Below are 19,484 nucleotides of genomic sequence, written 5' to 3'. Positions count from 1 at the left end.
CAGTTGACTTTAGGTATGAGAATTTATTTCTGAGCTGTATATTCTCTTCCATTGGTCTATGTGTTTGCTTTATGGCAGTGCCATGCTGTTTTGCTTACTATGGCTTTGTAGTATATTTTGAAGTCAGGTAGTGTGGTGCCTCCAGCTTTGTTATTTTTGCACAGGATTGCTTTGGTTATTTGGGGTCTTTTCTTTTTTCATACAAATTTTAGGGTATTTTTTTCTATTTCTGTGAAGAATTTCATTGTTATTTTGATAGGGATTGCATTGAATCTGTAGGACATTTTGTTAGTATGGTCATTTCAATAGTATCAATTCTTCCATTCCATGAGTATATAGTGTCCATTTTTTGTGTATCGTAAATTTTTCCATCAGTGTGTTATAGTTTTCATTGAAGAGATCTTTCACGACCTTGATTAAATTTATCTGCAGATTTCTTGGTAGCTATTGTAAATGGAATTCCTTTCTTGATGACTTTTTCAGATAGTTCACTATTAGTGTATAGAAACACCACTGAATTTTCTGTGTTGATTTTGTATACTACAACTTTACTGAATTTATTTATGATTTCTAGTAGTTTTTGGTCAAGTCTTTAGGGTTCTCACTCTATATAAGTATATATAGAAAGAACCCTAAAGAGAGAGAGATCATATATATCTATATGATCATATATATAGATGTATACATATGTATGTGAGATCACATTTTCTACAAACAGAAACAATCTGACTTCCTTCTTTCCAGTTTGGATCCCTCTTATTTATTTCTTTTGTCTAATTGCTCTGGCTCTGACCTCCAGTACTATGCTAAATAGAAGTGGTAGAAGTTGACATCCTTGTCTTCCTCCATATCATAGAGGAAAAGCATTTAACTATTCACCATAAATAAGATGTTAGCTGTGGGTTTGTCACATATGGCCTTTACTGCGTTGAGGTACACTCCTATACCTACTTTCTTGACAGTTTTTATCATAAAGGAATGTTGACTTTTGTCAAGTGTTCTTTTTGCATCTGTTGAAATGATCACATGGTTTTTGTTTTTCTTTCTATTGTGGTGGTGTATCATATTTACTGATTTGTGCATGTTAAGCCATCCTTTCATCCCTGGGATGAATCCCACTTGATTATAGTGAATAGTCTTTTTAGTGTGCTGTCGAAGTCAGTTCACTTGTATCTTGTTGAGAATTTTTGTATCTATGTTCTTCAGGAATATTGGCCTGTTATTTTCATTTTGTGCGTGTCTTTGTCTGGTTTTAGAATCAGGATATTGCGAGCCTCATAAGATGAGTATGGAAGTATTCCTTCCTCATTACTTTTGTGGAAAAGTTTGTGGAGAATTGGTAGTCATTCTTTAACTGTTTGGTAGAATTCAGCAGTGAAGACATCAGGTCCTGGGTGTTGGTTGTTGTTGTTGTTGTTTTGATGGAAGATGTTTTATTATTGATTCAATTTCCAAACTCATTATTGATGTGTTCAGATGTTATATTTCCTCACAATTTAATCTTGGTAGTTGTATGTGTGCAGAAATTTATTCATTTTATTCTACATTATCAAATTTGTTGGCATATAGTTATGAGTAATGTCTTACAATCCCTTATATTTCTGTGGTGTATCAGTTGTAATGTCTCCTTTTTCATCTTTTATTTATTTGAATTTTCTCTCCTTTTGTCTTAGTTTAGCTAAAGGTTTGTCAGTTTTACCTTTACACTTTGTCTTATTTATCTTTTGAAATATTTTTTAGTGTCTGTTTCCTTTATATCTGCTGTGAGCTTTATTATTTCCTTCCTTCTACCAATTTTGGGTTTAGTTTGTTTTTGATGTTCTAGTTACTTGAAGTGTATAATTTTGCTTTGTGATTTGAAAATCTTTCTTCATTTTTGGCGTAGGCTTTTATTGCTATAAATTTCCCTCTTAGAACTGCTTTTGCTACGTTCCATAGGTTTGGGTATGTTGGATTTTCATTCTTACTTGTCTCAGCGACTTTTGAAATTTTCCTATTAATGTCTTAATGAGACCTATTGATTTCTTGGGTGCATGCTATTTAATTTCCATGTTTTTATAAAATTTCCAAGGGCTTTCCTGTTGTTGATTTCTGGCTTTATATCACTGTAATCAGAAAAGATACTTCATATGATATCTGTCTTCTTAAGTTTGTTAAGACTTATTATGTGTCATAATGTATGATTGGTCCTAGAGAATGTTTGGTGTACAGTTGAGAATAATTTGTATTCTGCAGCTGCTGGATGATGTATTAGTCTGTTTTCATACTGCTGATAAAGACATACCCGAGACTGGGTAATTTACAGAGAAAAAGAGGTTTAGTGGACTCATAGTTCCACGTGGCTGGGGAGGTCTCCCAATCATGATGGAAGGCGAAAGGCACATCTTACATGGTAGCAAACAAAATAGAATTGAGAACCAAGTGAAAGGGTTCCCCCTTATAAAACCATCAGATCTTGTTAGACGTATTCACTACCACAAGAACAGTATGGGGGAAACCGCCCCCATGATTCAATTATCTCCCACTGGTTCCCTCCCACAACATGTATGAATTATGGGAGCTATAATCAAGATGAGATTTCGGTGGGGATATACAGCCAAACCATATCAGGTGAGATCTTCTTTACCTGCTAGGTCCATTTGGTCTATGGTATAGTTTGAGTCTGTCATTTTTTGGTTGATTTTCTCTTCATATAATCTGTCCATTTTTAAAGTGGAGTGTTGAAATTTCCTACTAATATTGTATTGCAGTCTATCTCTACCTTTAAATCTAATATTTGCTTTACCTATCTGGTTGTTCTGGTGTTGGGTACATATATAGTTACACCTAAGTAACATATATGTTACGTCCTCTTATTGAATTGGACCTTTTATCATTTCATTATACAGTGACATTCTTTTTTTATATAGTTTTTTTATTTAAAGCCTTTTAAAATATGACATGACTGTGGCTACTCCTGCTTGCTTTTCATTTGTTTGCATAAAATATATTTTTCCATCTCTTCACTTTCAGTCTATTTGTCTTTAATAGTGAGGTAAGTATCATGTAGGCAGCACATAGGTGGGTTTTGCTATCTGAATCCATTCATCCACTTTATATCTTTTAAGTAGAGTTTAATCCACTTCTATTGAAGTTTATTATTGATAAATTAGGACTTCCTTCTACCATTTCATTAGTTGTTTTTTAGATTACTTGTTCACTTCTTCCTTTCTTATTGTTCATCTCTCTAGTTTGGTGGTTTTCTGTGGTGCTAAGCTTTGTTTCTTTTCCCTTTTTTGGTGTGTGTGTGTGTATCTGCTGTAATTTATTTCTGTCTGGTAAGTGAAACTAACATACAGAGTCCTGTATTTGTAACAGACTATTTTACACTGATAACAACTTAACATCTGTCACATAAAAATACTCTTGACTTCTCCCCCTCACACACACAATTTATACTTTTGTTACCTTACATTGCACCTTTATGAATGGTAGACTCAATGGAACATAGGATCTATGTCACAACTAAATCAATTATTTAATGGCAGCATTAAAGCAGGCCAAAGAATGTGAAAAACTGGTGTGGGTGTATTTAACTTTTTAAAAACTATGTTTCATAATGTTTTCATTAAAAAGTCTTTATCAGTTTGCTAATGCCTAATTTTTACAACCAGCCACCATAGATTTTACAGGATAAATATATTATTTCAGTGGTAATTGAAGCAGAATTTTTGTTGCTCTTCTTACCCTTAGAGATTGTGTATTATCCTCAGACGTAATTCTTTGATTTTTTTTCTTTTCATGTTGTTACACATAATTACGAACAATCAACGTGAGAATAACATTTGAATATTTTCAAGCATTAAGATTTGTTTATACAGCTGCACAATTAGACAACCAACACTCTTGGGTCTTTACCTCTCAGCATACACCTGATTATTAACTTAAAGGTATGATGGGAAAAGTATCAATTTTTCTTGGTCACCTAGATTTAGAAATATGTAATAACTATAAGCTTGGGTCTGCTTCTTCAGAAGCCTAGGAAGTGGAGTGATGGTTCTCTGAAGAGGCTGGAAACAAAGTATGTGTTTCCAGAAGGCTTAATAGAATATGTTGAGACATAGGCCATTAACACAAAAGTGAAAGAAATGCAAAAAATGTATGAAAGTAAGGATTTGAGAAGGGAAATTTTATTTTTAAGTCTAAGATTCCTATGAATTATATGAAAGTAAATGTCCTATCCCTAAAATTAGCCAAAGGAAGCACTTCACTTATCAATGTGATATGACTTTTCATACTCTTATCTAAAGATATCCTAAACTAAGATCCAGTTTTCTAAGAAAAGACTTTTTACTCATGCTTTAAAGCATTTTAGATGATTCCTACCACATCACATCATGTTGTTTACATGTATGATTTAAACTGCATTTATTCTTCAACTCACTGGTTCCTTAGGCTTCTTATCTTTCCTTGCACGCTTAGATAATTTTATGTAAAATTGATTTTTAGAAGTTTAGTTGCTGGGCGTAATGGCTGTCACCTGCAAACCCAGTACTTTGGGAATTCAAGGCAGGTGGATTTCTTGAGTCTTGGAGTTTGAGGCCTGCCTGGGAAAGATGACAAACCCCATTTGTACAAAAATAAAAATATTAGCTGGATATGGTGGCACATGCCTGTGGTCCCAGCTACCCCAAGTCTGAGGTGGGTGGATGGCTTGAGTCCGAGAGGCAGAGGTGTGAGCCAAGATCATGCCCTGCTCTTCAGCCTGGGCAACGAAGCCAGACACTGTTTCAAAAAAAAAAAAATCTAGTGAGATTAGATTTCTATTTCTATGTGATTCAAAATTAGGAGAACTTCATGGCTAATGAATATTAAAAAATGGCCATTGCTACTTGCATGTTCTATGAAGCCAGCATACACAGCAACGTGCTACCTAAAAACCAAGCTATTTAATATGTAGCTTAGATTCCAGACTTGATTGTCTTTGAGGTTTCATTATTGCAGAGATCAATTGCCAGACCAAATATAGACTAATTATGTACTTGGTCTTTTTTCATATGAAACATCCCAGCCTTGGGTATAAATTAAGAGCAAATACAGATGTTAATACCGATAGCGGTGTAGCTATTTCAATGTTTATACAGTTAGCGGTGTAGATATTTCCATGTCTATACAGATAGCGGTGTGGACATTTCCATGTTTATACAGATAGTGGTGTAGATATTTCCATGTTTATAGAGATAGCGGTATAGATATTTCCATGTTTAAACAGATAGCGGTGCAGGTATTTCCATGTATATACAGATAGCGGTGTAGATATTTCCATGTTTATACAGATGGCAGTGTAGATATTTCCATGTTTATAGAGATGGCGGTGTAGATATTTCCATGTTCCTACAGACGGCGGTGTAGGTATTTCCATGTTCATACAGATGGCGGTGAAGATATTTGCATGTTCATACAGATGTATGTGTACATATTTCCATGATCATACAGATGGTGGTGTAGATATTTCCATGTTCATACAGATTTCGTGGTAGATATTTCCAAGTTCATACAGATGGCGGTGTAGATATTTCCATGTTCATAGAGATGGGGGTGTAGATATTTCCATGTTTATACAGATAGCAGTGTAGTTATTTCCATGTTTATAGAGATAGCGGTGTAGATATTTCCGTTGATATACAGATAGCTCTGTAGATATTTGCATCTTCATACAGATAGCGGTGTAGATATTTCCATGTTCATACAGATAGCGGTGTAGATATTTCCATGTTTATAGAGATAGTGGTGTAGTTATTTCCAAGTTTATAGAGACAGCGTTGTAGATATTTCCATGTTTATACAGATAGCGGTGAAAATATTTCCATGTTTATACAGATAGTGGGGTAGATATTTCCATGTTTATACAGATAACAGTGTAGATATTTCCAGGTTTATAAAGATAGTGGTGTAGATAATTTCAATTTTATACAGATAGCAGTGTAGATATTTCCAAGTTCATACCAATAGCGGTGTAGATATTTTCACGTTTATAGAGATGGCGGTGTAGATATTTCCATGTTCATACAGATAGCGGTGTAGATATTTCCATGTTCATACAGATAGCGGTGTAGATACTTCCATGTTCATACAGATAGCGGTGTAGATATTTCCATGTTCATACAGATAGCGGTGTAGATATTTCCATGTTCATACAGATAACGGTGTAGATATTTCCATGTTCATACAGATAGCGGTGTAGATATTTCCATGTTCATACAGTGAGCGGTGTAGATATTTCCATGTTCATAGAGATAGTGGTGTAGTTATTTCCAAGTTTATAGAGACAGCGTTGTAGATCTTTCCATGTTTATACTGATAGCGGTGAAGATATTTCCATGTTTATACAGATAGCGGTGTAGATATTTCCATGTTTATACAGATAACAGTGTAGATATTTCCATGTTTATAGAGATAGTGGTGTAGATAATTTCAATTTTATACAGATAGCATTGTAGATATTTCCAAGTTCATACCGATAGCGGTGTAGATATTTTCACGTTTATAGAGATGGCGGTGTAGATATTTCCATGTTCATACAGATAGCGGTGTAGATATTTCCATGTTCATACAGTTAGCGGTGTAGATATTTCCATGTTCATACAGGTGGCGGTGTAGATATGTACATGTTCATACAGATGGCCGTGTAGATATTTCCATGTTCGTACGAATGGCAGTGTAGAAATTTCAATGTTCATACAGGTGGCGGTGTAGTTATTTCCATGCTTATACAAATAGCAGTGTAGTTATTTCCATGTTTATAGAGATAGCAGTGTAGATATTTCCATTGATATACTGATAGCTGTGTAGATATTTGCATGTTCATACAGATAGCGGTTTAGGTGTTTCCATGTTCGTACAGATAGCGGTGTAGATATTTCCATGTTCATACAGATAGCGGTGTAGATATTTCCATGTTCATACAGTTAGCGGTGTAGATATTTCCATGTTCATACAGATGGCGGTGTAGATATTTACATGTTCATACAGATGGCGGTGTAGATAATTCCATGTTCGTACAGATGGCGGTGTAGATATTTCTATGTTCATAGAGATGGCGGTGTAGATATTTCCATGTTTATGCAGATAGCGGTATAGATATTTCCATGTTTATACAGACGGTGGTGTAGATATTTCCATGTTTATAGAGATGGCGGTCTAGATATTTCCATGTTTATAGAGATAGTGGTGTAGTTATTTTCAAGTTTATAGAGACAGCGTTGTAGATATTTCCATGTTTATTCACATAGCGGTGAAGATATTTCCATGTTAATACAGATAGCGGTGTAGATATTTCCATGTTTATACAGATAACAGTGTAGATATTTCCATGTTTATAGAGATAGTGGTGTAGATAATTTCAATTTTATACAGATAGCAGTGTAGATATTTCCTAGTTCATACAGATGGCGGTGTAGATATTTCCACGATTATAGAGATGGCGGTGTAGATATTTCCATGTTCATACTGATGGCGGTGTAGATATTTCCATGTTTATAGAGATGGCGGTGTAGATATTTCCATGTTTATACAGATAGCAGTGTAGTTATTTCCATGTTTATAGAGATAGCATTGTAGATATTTCCATTGAAATACAGATAGCTGTGTAGATATTTGCATGTTGATACAGATAGCGGTGTAGATATTTCCATGTTCATACATATAGCGGTGTAGATATTTCCATGTTCATACAGATAGCGGTGTAGATATTTCCATCTTCATACAGATAGCGGTGTAGATATTTCCATGTTCATACAGTTAGTGGTGTAGATATTTCCATGTTTATAGAGATAGTGGTGTAGGTATTTCCAAGTTTATAGAGACAGCGTTGTAGATATTTCCATGTTTATACAGATAGCGGTGAAGATATTTCCATGTTTATACACATAGCGGTGTAGATATTTCAATGTTTATACAGATAGCAGTGTAGATATTTCCATGTTTATAGAGATAGTGGTGTAGATAATTTCAATTTTATACCGAGAGCAGTGTAGATATTTCCAAGTTCATACAGATAGCGGTGTAGATATTTCCACGTTTATAGAGATGGCGGTGTAGATATTTCCAGGTTCATACTGATGGTGGTGTAGATATTTCCATGTTTGTAGAGATGGCATTGTAGATATTTTCATGTTTACACAGATGGCGTTGTAGATATTTCCATGTTTACACAGATAGCGTTGTAGACATTTCCAACTTTACACAGATAGCGGTGTGGATATTTCCATGTTTATGCAGATAGCGGTGTAGATATTTCCATGTTTATACAGATAGCAGTGCGGATATTTCCATGTTTATACAGATAGTTGGGCAGATATTTCCATGTTTATACAGATAGCGGTGTAGATATTTGCGTGTTCATACAGATAGCGGTTTAGGTGTTTCCATGTTCATACAGATAGCGGTGTAGATATTTCCATGTTCATACAGATAACGGTGTAGGTATTTCCATGTTCATACAGATAGCGGTGTAGATATTTCCATGTTCATACAGTTAGCGGTGTAGATATTTCCATGTTCATACAGTTAGCGGTGTAGATATTTCCATGTTCATACCAATAGCGGTGTAGATATTTCCATGTCCATACAGTTAGTGTTGTAGATATTTCCATGTCCATAAAGATGGCGGTGTAGATATTTACATGTTCATACAGATGGCGGTATAGATATTTCCATGTTCGTACGGATGGCAGTGTAGATATTTCCATGTTCATACAGGTGGCGGTGTAGATATTTCCACGTTTATAGAGATAGCGGTGTAGATAATTTCAATTATATACAGATAGCTGGGTAGATATTTGCATGTTCATACACATAGCTGTGTAGATATTTCCATCTTCATACAGATAGCGGTGTAGATATTTCCATGTTCATACAGATAGCGGTGTAGATATTTCCATGTTCTTACAGATAACGGTGTAGTTATTTCCAAGTTCATACCAATAGCGGTGTGGATATTTCCATGTTCGTACAGTTAGCGGTGTAGATATTTCCATGTTCATACAGAGGGCGGTGTAGATATTTACATGTTCATACAGATGGCTGTGTAGATATTTCCATGTTCGTACGGATGGCATTGTAGATATTTCCATGTTCGTACAGGTGGCGGTGTAGATATTTCCATGTTTATACAGATAGCAGTGTAGTTATTTCCATGTTTATAGAGATAGCTGTGTAGATATTTCCATTGATATACAGATAGCTGTGTAGATATTTGCATGTTCATACAGATAGCAGTGTAGATATTTCCATGTTCGTACAGATAGCGGTGTAGATATTTCCATGTTCATACAGATGGCGGTGTAGATATTTCGATGTTCATACAGATAACGGTGTAGATATTTCCATGTTCATACAGATGGCGGTGTAGATATTTCCATGTTCATACGAATGGTGGTGTAGGTATTTCCCTCTTCATAGAGATGGCGGTGTCGTTATTTCCGTGTTCATACAAATGGCGGTGTAGATATTTCCATGTTCGTAGAGATGGGGGTGTAGATATTTCCATGTTTATACAGATAGCAATGTAGTTTTTCCATGGTTATAGAGATAGCGGTGTAGGTATTTCCATTGATATACAGATAGCTCTGTAGATATTTGCATCTTCAGACAGATAGCGGTGTAGGTATTTCCATGTTCATACAGATAGCGGTGTAGATATTTCCATGTTCATACAGATAGCGGTGTAGTTATTTCCATGTTCAAACAGATAGCGGTGTAGATATTTCCATGTTCATACAGATAGCTGTGTAGATATTTCCATGTTCATACAGTTAGCGGTGTAGATATTTCCATGTTCATACAGATGGCAGTGTAGATATTTACATGTTCATACAGATTGCAGTGTAGATATTTCCATGTTCATACGAATGGCAGTGTAGATATTTCCATGTTCATGCAGGTGGCAGTGTAGATATTTCCATGTTTATACAGATAGCAGTGTAGTTATTTCCATTTTTATAGAGATAGTGTAGATATTTCCATTGATATACAGATAGCTGTGTAGATATTTGCATGTGCATACAGATAACGGTGTAGATATTTCCATGTTCGTGCAGATAGCGGTGTAGATATTTCCGTGTTCATACAGATAGCGTTGTAGATATTTCCATGTTCTTACAGTTAGCAGTGTAGATATTTCCATGTTCATACAGATGGTGGTGTAGATATTTACATGTTCATACAGATGGCGGTGTAGATATTTCCATGTTCGTACAGATGGCGGTGTAGATATTTCCATGTTCATAGAGATGGCGGTGTAGATATTTCCATGTTTATGCAGATAGCGGTATAGATATTTCCATGTTTATACAGATGGTGGTGTAGATATTTCCATGTTTATAGAGATGGCGGTCTAGATATTTCCATGTTTATAGAGATATTGGTGTACTTATTTCCAAGTTTATAGAGACAGCGTTGTAGATATTTCCATGTTTATACAGATAGCGGTGAAGGTATTTCCATGTTTATACAGATAGCAGTGTAGATATTTCCATGTTTATACAGATAACAGTGTAGATATTTCCATGTTAATAGAGATAGTGGTGTAAATAATTTCAATTTTATACAGATAGCGGTGTAGATATTTCCAAGTTCATACAGATAGCTGTGTAGATATTTCCACGTTTATAGAGATGGCAGAGTAGATATTTCCATGTTCATACATATGGCGGTGTAGATATTTCCATTTTTATAGAGATGGCGGTGTAGATATTTCCATGTTTACACAGATGGCGGTGTAGATATTTCCATGTTTACACAGATAGCGGTGTAGACATTTCCATGTTTACACAGATAGCGGTGCGGATATTTCCATGTTTATACAGATAGTTGGGCAGATATTTCCATGTTTATACAGATAGCGGTGTAGATATTTCCATCTTAATACAGATGGCTTTGTAGATAAGTCCATGTTTGTACAGATGGCGGTGTAGATATGTCCATGTTCGTACAGATGGCGGTGTAGATATTTCCCTGTTCATACAGATGGCGGTGTAGATATTTCGAAGTTTATAGTGATAGCGCTGTAGTTATTTCCATATTTATAGAGAAATCTGTGTAGATATTTCCATGTATATGCAGATAGCTGTGTAGATATTTCCATGTTCATGCAGATAGCGGTGAAGATATTTCCATGTTCATCCAGATGCCGGTGTAGATATATCAATGCTCATACAGATGGCGGTGAAGATATTTCCATCTTCATACAGATGGCGTTGTAGATATTTCCCTGTTCATACAAATGGCAGTGTGGATATTTCTATGTTCAAAGAGATGGCGGTGTAGATATTTCCATGTTCATAGAGATGGCGGTGTAGATATTTCCATGTTCATAGAGATGGCGGTGTAGATATTTCCATGTTCATAGAGATGGCGGTGTAGATATTTCCATGTTTATACAGATAGCAGTGTAGTTATTTCCATGTTTATAGAGATAGCAGTGTAGATATTTCCATTGATATACAGATAGCTGTGTAGATATTTCCATGTTCATACAGATAGCGGTGTAGATATTTCCGTGTTCATACAGTTAGCGGTGTAGATATTTCCATGTTCATACAGATGGCGGTGTAGATACTTACATGTTCATACAGATGGCCGTGTAGATATTTCCATGTTCGTACAGATGGCCGTGTAGATATTTCCATGTTCATAGAGATGGCGGTGTACATATTTCCATGTTTATGCAGATAGCGGTATAGATATTTACATGTTTATATAGATGGTTGTGTAGATATTTCGATGTTTATAGAGATGGCGGTCTAGATATTTCCATGTTTATTGAGATAGTGGTGTAGTTATTTCCAAGTTTATAGAGACAGCGTTGAAGATATTTCCATGTTTATACAGATAGCGGTGAAGTTATTTCCATGTTTATGCAGATAGCGGTGTAGATATTTTCATGTTTATACAGATAACAGTGTAGATATTTCCATGTTTATACAGATAGTGGTGTAGATAATTTCAATTTTATACAGATAGAGGTGTAGATATTTCCAAGTTCATACAGATAGCGGTGTAGATATTTCCACGTTTATAGAGATGGCGGTATAGATATTTCCATGTTCATACAGACGGCGGTGTAGATATTTCCATGTTTATAGAGATGGCGGTGTAGATATTTCCATGTTTACACAGATGGCGGTGTAGATATTTCCATGTTTACACAGATAGCGGTGTAGACATATCCATGTTTACACAGATAGCAGTGTGTATTTTTCCATGTTTATGCAGATAGCAGTGTAGATATTTCCATGCTTATACAGATAGCGGTGCGGATATTTCCATGTTTATACAGATAGATGGGCAGATATTTCCATGTTTATACATATAGCGGTGTAGATATTTCCATCTTAATACAGATGGCGGTGTAGATATGTCCATGTTCATACAGATGGCTGTGTAGATATTTCGAAGTTTATAGAGATAGCGCTGTAGTTATTTCCATATTTATAGAGAAATCTGTGTAGATCTTTCCATGTATATTCAGATAGCTGTGTAGATATTTCCATGTTCATGCAGATAGCGGTGTAGTTATTTCCATGTTCATCCAGATGCCGGTGTACATATATCCATGTTCATACAGATGGCGGTGAAGATATTTCCATGTTCATACAGATGGCGGTGTAGATATTTCCATGTTCATACAAATGGCGGTGTAGATATTTCCATGTTCATAGAGATGGCGGTGTAGATATTTCCATTGATATACAGATAGCTTTGTAGATATTTGCATGTTCATACAGATAGCGGTGTAGATATTTCCATGTTCATACAGATAGCTGTGTAGATTTTTCCATGTTCATACAGATAGCGGTGTAGATATTTCCATGTTCATACAGATAGCGGTGTAGATATTTCCTTTTTCATACAGATAGCGGTGTAGATATTTCCATGTTCATAGAGATAGTGGTGTAGATATTTCCATGTTCATACAGATGGCGGTGTAGATATTTACATGTTCATTCAGATGGCGTTGTTGATATTTCCTTGTTCCTAGGGATTGCAGGGTAGATATTTCCATGTTCATACAGGTGGCGGTGTAGATATTTCCATGTTTATACAGATAGCAGTGTAGTTATTTCCATGTTTATGGAGATAGTGGTGTAGATAATTTTAATTTTATACAGATAGCTGTGTAGATATTTGCATGTTCATACAGATAGCGGTGTAGATATTTCCATGTTCATACAGATAGCGATGTAGATATTTCCATGTTCATACAGATAGCGGTGTACAGATTTCCATGTTCATGCAGATAGCGGTGTAGATATTTCCATGTTCATACCAATAGCGGTGTAGATATTTCCAAGTCCATACAGTTAGCGTTGTAGATATTTCCATGTCCATACAGATGGCGGTGTAGATATTTACATGTTCATACAGATGGCGGTGTAGATATTTCCATGTTCGTACGGATGGCAGTGTAGTTATTTCCATGTTCGTACAGGTGGCAGTGTAGATATTTCCATGTTTATACAGATAGCAGTGTAGTTATTTCCATGTTTGTAGAGATAGCAGTGTTGATATTTCCATTGATATATAGATAGCTGTGTAGATATTTGCATGTTCATACAGATAGCGGTGTAGATATTTCCATGTTCGTACAGATAGCGGTGTAGATATTTGCATGTTCATACAGATAGCGGTGTAGATATTTCCATGTTCATACAGATAACGGTGTAGATATTTCCATATTCATACATATAGCGGTGTAGATATTTCCATGTTCATACAGTTAGCGTTGTAGATATTTCCATGTTCTTACAGATGGCGGTGTACATATTTACATGTTCATGCAGATGGCGGTGTAGATATTTCCATGTTCGTACAGATGGCGGTGTAGATATTTCCATGTTCATAGAGATGGCGGTGTAGATATTTCCATGTATATGCAGATAGCGGTATAGATATTTCCATGTTTATAGAGATGGTGGTGTAGATATTTCCATGTTTATAGAGATGGCGGTCTAGATATTTCCATGTTGATAGAGATAGTGGTGTAGTTATTTCCAAGTTTATAGAGACAGCGTTGTAGATATTTCCATGTTCATGCAGATGGCGGTGAAGATATTTCCATGTTTATACAGATAGCGGTGTAGACATTTTCATGTTTATACTGATAACAGTGTAGATATTTCCATGTTTATAGTGATAGTGGTGTAGATAATTTCAATTTTATACAGATAGCAGTGTAGATATTTCCAAGTTCATACAGATAGCGGTGTAGATATTTCCACGTTTATAGAGATGGTGGTGTAGATATTTCCATGTTCATACAGACGGCGCTGTAGATATTTCCATGTTTATAGAGATGGAGGAGTAGATATTTCCATGTTTACACTGATGGCGGTGTAGGTATTTCCATGTTTACACAGATAGCGGTGTAGACATTTCCATGTTTACACAGATAGCGGTGTGGATATTTCCATGTTTATGCAGATAGCGGTGTAGATATTTCCATGTTTATACAGATAGTGGTGCGGATATTTCCATGTTTATACAGATAGTTGGGCAGGTATTTCCATGTTTACACAGATAGCGGAGTAGATATTTCCATCTTAATACAGATGGCGGTGTAGATATGTCCATGTTCGTACAGATGGCGGTGTAGATATTTCCATGTTCATACAGATGGCGGTGTAGATATTTCGAAGTTTATAGAGATAGCGCTGTAGTTATTTCCATATTTATAGAGAAATCTGTGTAGATATTTCCAGGTATATGCAGATAGCTGTGTAGATATTTCCATGTTCATGCTGATAGCTCTGTAGATATTTCCATGTTCATCCAGATGCCGGTGTAGATATATCCATGCTCATATAGATGGCGTTGTAGATATTGCCATGTTCATAGGGATGGCGGTGTAGATATTTCCATGTTTACACAGATAGCAGTGTAGATATTTCCATGTTTATAGAGATAGCAGTGTAGATATTTCCATTGATATACAGATAGCTGTGTAGATATTTGCATGTTCATACAGATAGCAGTGTAGATATTTCCACGTTCATACAGAGGGCGGTGTAGATATTTCCATGTTCATACAGATAGCGGTGTAGATATTTCCATGTTCATACAGATAGCGCTGTAGATATTTCCATGTTCTTACAGGTTGCGGTGTAGATATTTCCATGTTCATACAGATGGCAGTGTAGATATTTACATGTTCATACAGATGGCGGTGTAGATGTTTCGATGTTTATAGAGACAGCGCTGTAGTTATTTCCATATTTATAGAGAAATCTGTGTAGATATTTCCATGCATATGCAGACAGCTGTGTAGATATTTCCATGTTCATGCAGATAGCGGTGTAGCTAGTTCCATGTTCATCCAGATGCCGGTGTAGATATATCCATGTTCATACAGATGTCGGTGTAGATATTTCCATGTTCATAGAGATGGCGGTGTAGATATTTCCATGTTTAGAGATGGCGGTGTAGATATTTCCATGTTCATAGAGATGGCGGTGTAGATATTTCCATGTTCATAGAGATGGCGGTGTAGATATTTCCATGTTTACAGAGATGGAGGTGTAGATATTTCCATGTTTACACAGATGGCGGTGTAGGTATTTCCATGTTTACACAGATAGCGGTGTAGACATTTCCATGTTTACACAGATAGCGGTGTGGATATTTCCATGTTTATGCAGATAGCGGTGTAGATATTTCCATGTTTATACAGATAGCGGTGCGGATATTTCCATCTTACAGATAGTTGGGCAGGTATTTCCATGTTTACACAGATAGCGGTGTAGATATTTCCATCTTAATACAGATGGCGGTGTAGATATGTCCATGTTCGTACAGATGGCGGTGTAGATATTTCCATGTTCATACAGATGGCGGTGTAGATATTTCGAAGTTTATAGAGATAGCGCTGTAGTTATTTCCATATTTATAGAGAAATCTGTGTAGATATTTCCAGGTATATGCAGATAGCTGTGTAGATATTTCCATGTTCATGCTGATAGCTCTGTAGATATTTCCATGTTCATCCAGATGCCGGTGTAGATATATCCATGCTCATATAGATGGCGTTGTAGATATTGCCATGTTCATAGGGATGGCGGTGTAGATATTTCCATGTTTATAGAGATAGCAGTGTAGATATTTCCATTGATATACAGATAGCTGTGTAGATATTTGCATGTTCATACAGATAGCAGTGTATATATTTCCACGTTCATACAGGGGGCGGTGTAGATATTTCCATGTTCATACAGATAGCGGTGTAGATATTTCCATGTTCATACAGTTAGCGGTGTAGAAATTTCCATGTTCATACAGAGGGCGGTGTAGATATTTACATGTTCATACAGATGGCGGTGTAGATATTTCCATGTTCGTACGGATGGCATTGTAGATATTTCCATGTTCGTACAGGTGGCGGTGTAGATATTTCCATGTTTATACAGATAGCAGTGTAGTTATTTCCATGCTTATAGAGATAGCTGTGTAGATATTTCCATTGATATACAGATAGCTGTGTAGATATTTGCATGTTCATATAGATAGCGGTGTAGATATTTCCATGTTCGTACAGATAGCGGTGTAGATATTTCCATGTTCATACAGATGGCGGTGTAGATATTTCGATGTTCATACAGATAACGGTGTAGATATTTCCATGTTCATACAGATGGCGGTGTAGATATTTCCATGTTCATACAAATGGTGGTGTAGGTATTTCCCTCTTCATAGAGATGGCGGTGTCGTTATTTCCGTGTTCATACAAATGGCGGTGTAGATATTTCCATGTTCGTAGAGATGGGGGTGTAGATATTTCCATGTTTATACAGATAGCAATGTAGTTTTTCCATGGTTATAGAGATAGCGGTGTAGGTATCTCCATTGATATACAGATAGCTCTGTAGATATTTGCATCTTCAGACAGATAGCGGTGTAGGTATTTCCATGTTCATACAGATAGCGGTGTAGATATTTCCATGTTCATACAGATAGCGGTGTAGTTATTTCCATGTTCAAACAGATAGCGGTGTAGATATTTCCATGTTCATACAGATAGCTGTGTAGATATTTCCATGTTCATACAGTTAGCGGTGTAGATATTTCCATGTTCATACAGATGGCAGTGTAGATATTTACATGTTCATACAGATTGCAGTGTAGATATTTCCATGTTCATACGAATGGAAGTGTAGATATTTCCATGTTCATGCAGGTGGCCGTGTAGATATTTCCATGTTTATACAGATAGCAGTGTAGTTATTTCCATTTTTATAGAGATAGCAGTGTAGATATTTCCATTGATATACAGATAGCTGTGTAGATATTTGCATGTGCATACAGATAACGGTGTAGATATTTCCATGTTCGTGCAGATAGCGGTGTAGATATTTCCGTGTTCATACAGATAGCGTTGTAGATATTTCCATGTTCTTACAGTTAGCAGTGTAGATATTTCCATGTTCATACAGATGGTGGTGTAGATATTTACATGTTCATACAGATGGCGGTGTAGATATTTCCATGTTCGTACAGATGGCGGTGTAGATATTTCCATGTTCATAGAGATGGCGGTGTAGATATTTCCATGTTTATGCAGATAGCGGTATAGATATTTCCATGTTTATACAGATGGTGGTGTAGATATTTCCATGTTTATAGAGATGGCGGTCTAGATATTTCCATGTTTATAGAGATATTGGTGTACTTATTTCCAAGTTTATAGAGACAGCGTTGTAGATATTTCCATGTTTATACAGATAGCGGTGAAGGTATTTCCATGTTTATACAGATAGCAGTGTAGATATTTCCATGTTTATACAGATAACAGTGTAGATATTTCCATGTTAATAGAGATAGTGGTGTAAATAATTTCAATTTTATACAGATAGCGGTGTAGATATTTCCAAGTTCATACAGATAGCTGTGTAGATATTTCCACGTTTATAGAGATGGCAGAGTAGATATTTCCATGTTCATACATATGGCGGTGTAGATATTTCCATTTTTATAGAGATGGCGGTGTAGATATTTCCATGTTTACACAGATGGCGGTGTAGATATTTCCATGTTTACACAGATAGCGTTGTAGACATTTCCATGTTTACACAGATAGCGGTGCGGATATTTCCATGTTTATACAGATAGTTGGGCAGATATTTCCATGTTTATACAGATAGCGGTGTAGATATTTCCATCTTAATACAGATGGCTTTGTAGATAAGTCCATGTTTGTACAGATGGCGGTGTAGATATGTCCATGTTCGTACAGATGGCGGTGTAGATATTTCCCTGTTCATACAGATGGCGGTGTAGATATTTCGAAGTTTATAGTGATAGCGCTGTAGTTATTTCCATATTTATAGAGAAATCTGTGTAGATATTTCCATGTATATGCAGATAGCTGTGTAGATATTTCCATGTTCATGCAGATAGCGGTGAAGATATTTCCATGTTCATCCAGATGCCGGTGTAGATATATCAATGCTCATACAGATGGCGGTGAAGATATTTCCATCTTCATACAGATGGCGGTGTAGATATTTCCCTGTTCATACAAATGGCAGTGTGGATATTTCTATGTTCAAAGAGATGGCGGTGTAGATATTTCCATGTTCATAGAGATGGCGGTGTAGATATTTCCATGTTCATAGAGATGGCGGTGTAGATATTTCCATGTTCATAGAGATGGCGGTGTAGATATTTCCATGTTTATACAGATAGCAGTGTAGTTATTTCCATGTTTATAGAGATAGCAGTGTAGATATTTCCATTGATATACAGATAGCTGTGTAGATATTTCCATGTTCATACAGATAGCGGTGTAGATATTTCCGTGTTCATACAGTTAGCGGTGTAGATATTTCCATGTTCATACAGATGGTGGTGTAGATATTTACATGTTCATACAGATGGCCGTGTAGATATTTCCATGTTCGTACAGATGGCCGTGTAGATATTTCCATGTTCATAGAGATGGAGGTGTACATATTTCCATGTTTATGCAGATAGCGGTATAGATATTTACATGTTTATATAGATGGTTGTGTAGATATTTCGATGTTTATAGAGATGGCGGTCTAGATATTTCCATGTTTATTGAGATAGTGGTGTAGTTATTTCCAAGTTTATAGAGACAGCGTTGAAGATATTTCCATGTTTATACAGATAGCGGTGAAGTTATTTCCATGTTTATGCAGATAGCGGTGTAGATATTTTCATGTTTATACAGATAACAGTGTAGATATTTCCATGTTTATACAGATAGTGGTGTAGATAATTTCAATTTTATACAGATAGAGGTGTAGATATTTCCAAGTTCATACAGATAGCGGTGTAGATATTTCCACGTTTATAGAGATGGCGGTATAGATATTTCCATGTTCATACAGACGGCGGTGTAGATATTTCCATGTTTATAGAGATGGCGGTGTAGATATTTCCATGTTTACACAGATGGCGGTGTAGATATTTCCATGTTTACACAGATA

Source organism: Gorilla gorilla, chromosome 19 (assembly GCF_029281585.2).
Source record: "Gorilla gorilla gorilla isolate KB3781 chromosome 19, NHGRI_mGorGor1-v2.1_pri, whole genome shotgun sequence".
In the NCBI taxonomy this organism is placed as follows: domain Eukaryota; kingdom Metazoa; phylum Chordata; class Mammalia; order Primates; family Hominidae; genus Gorilla; species Gorilla gorilla.
This window is presented reverse-complemented; position numbering follows the sequence as displayed.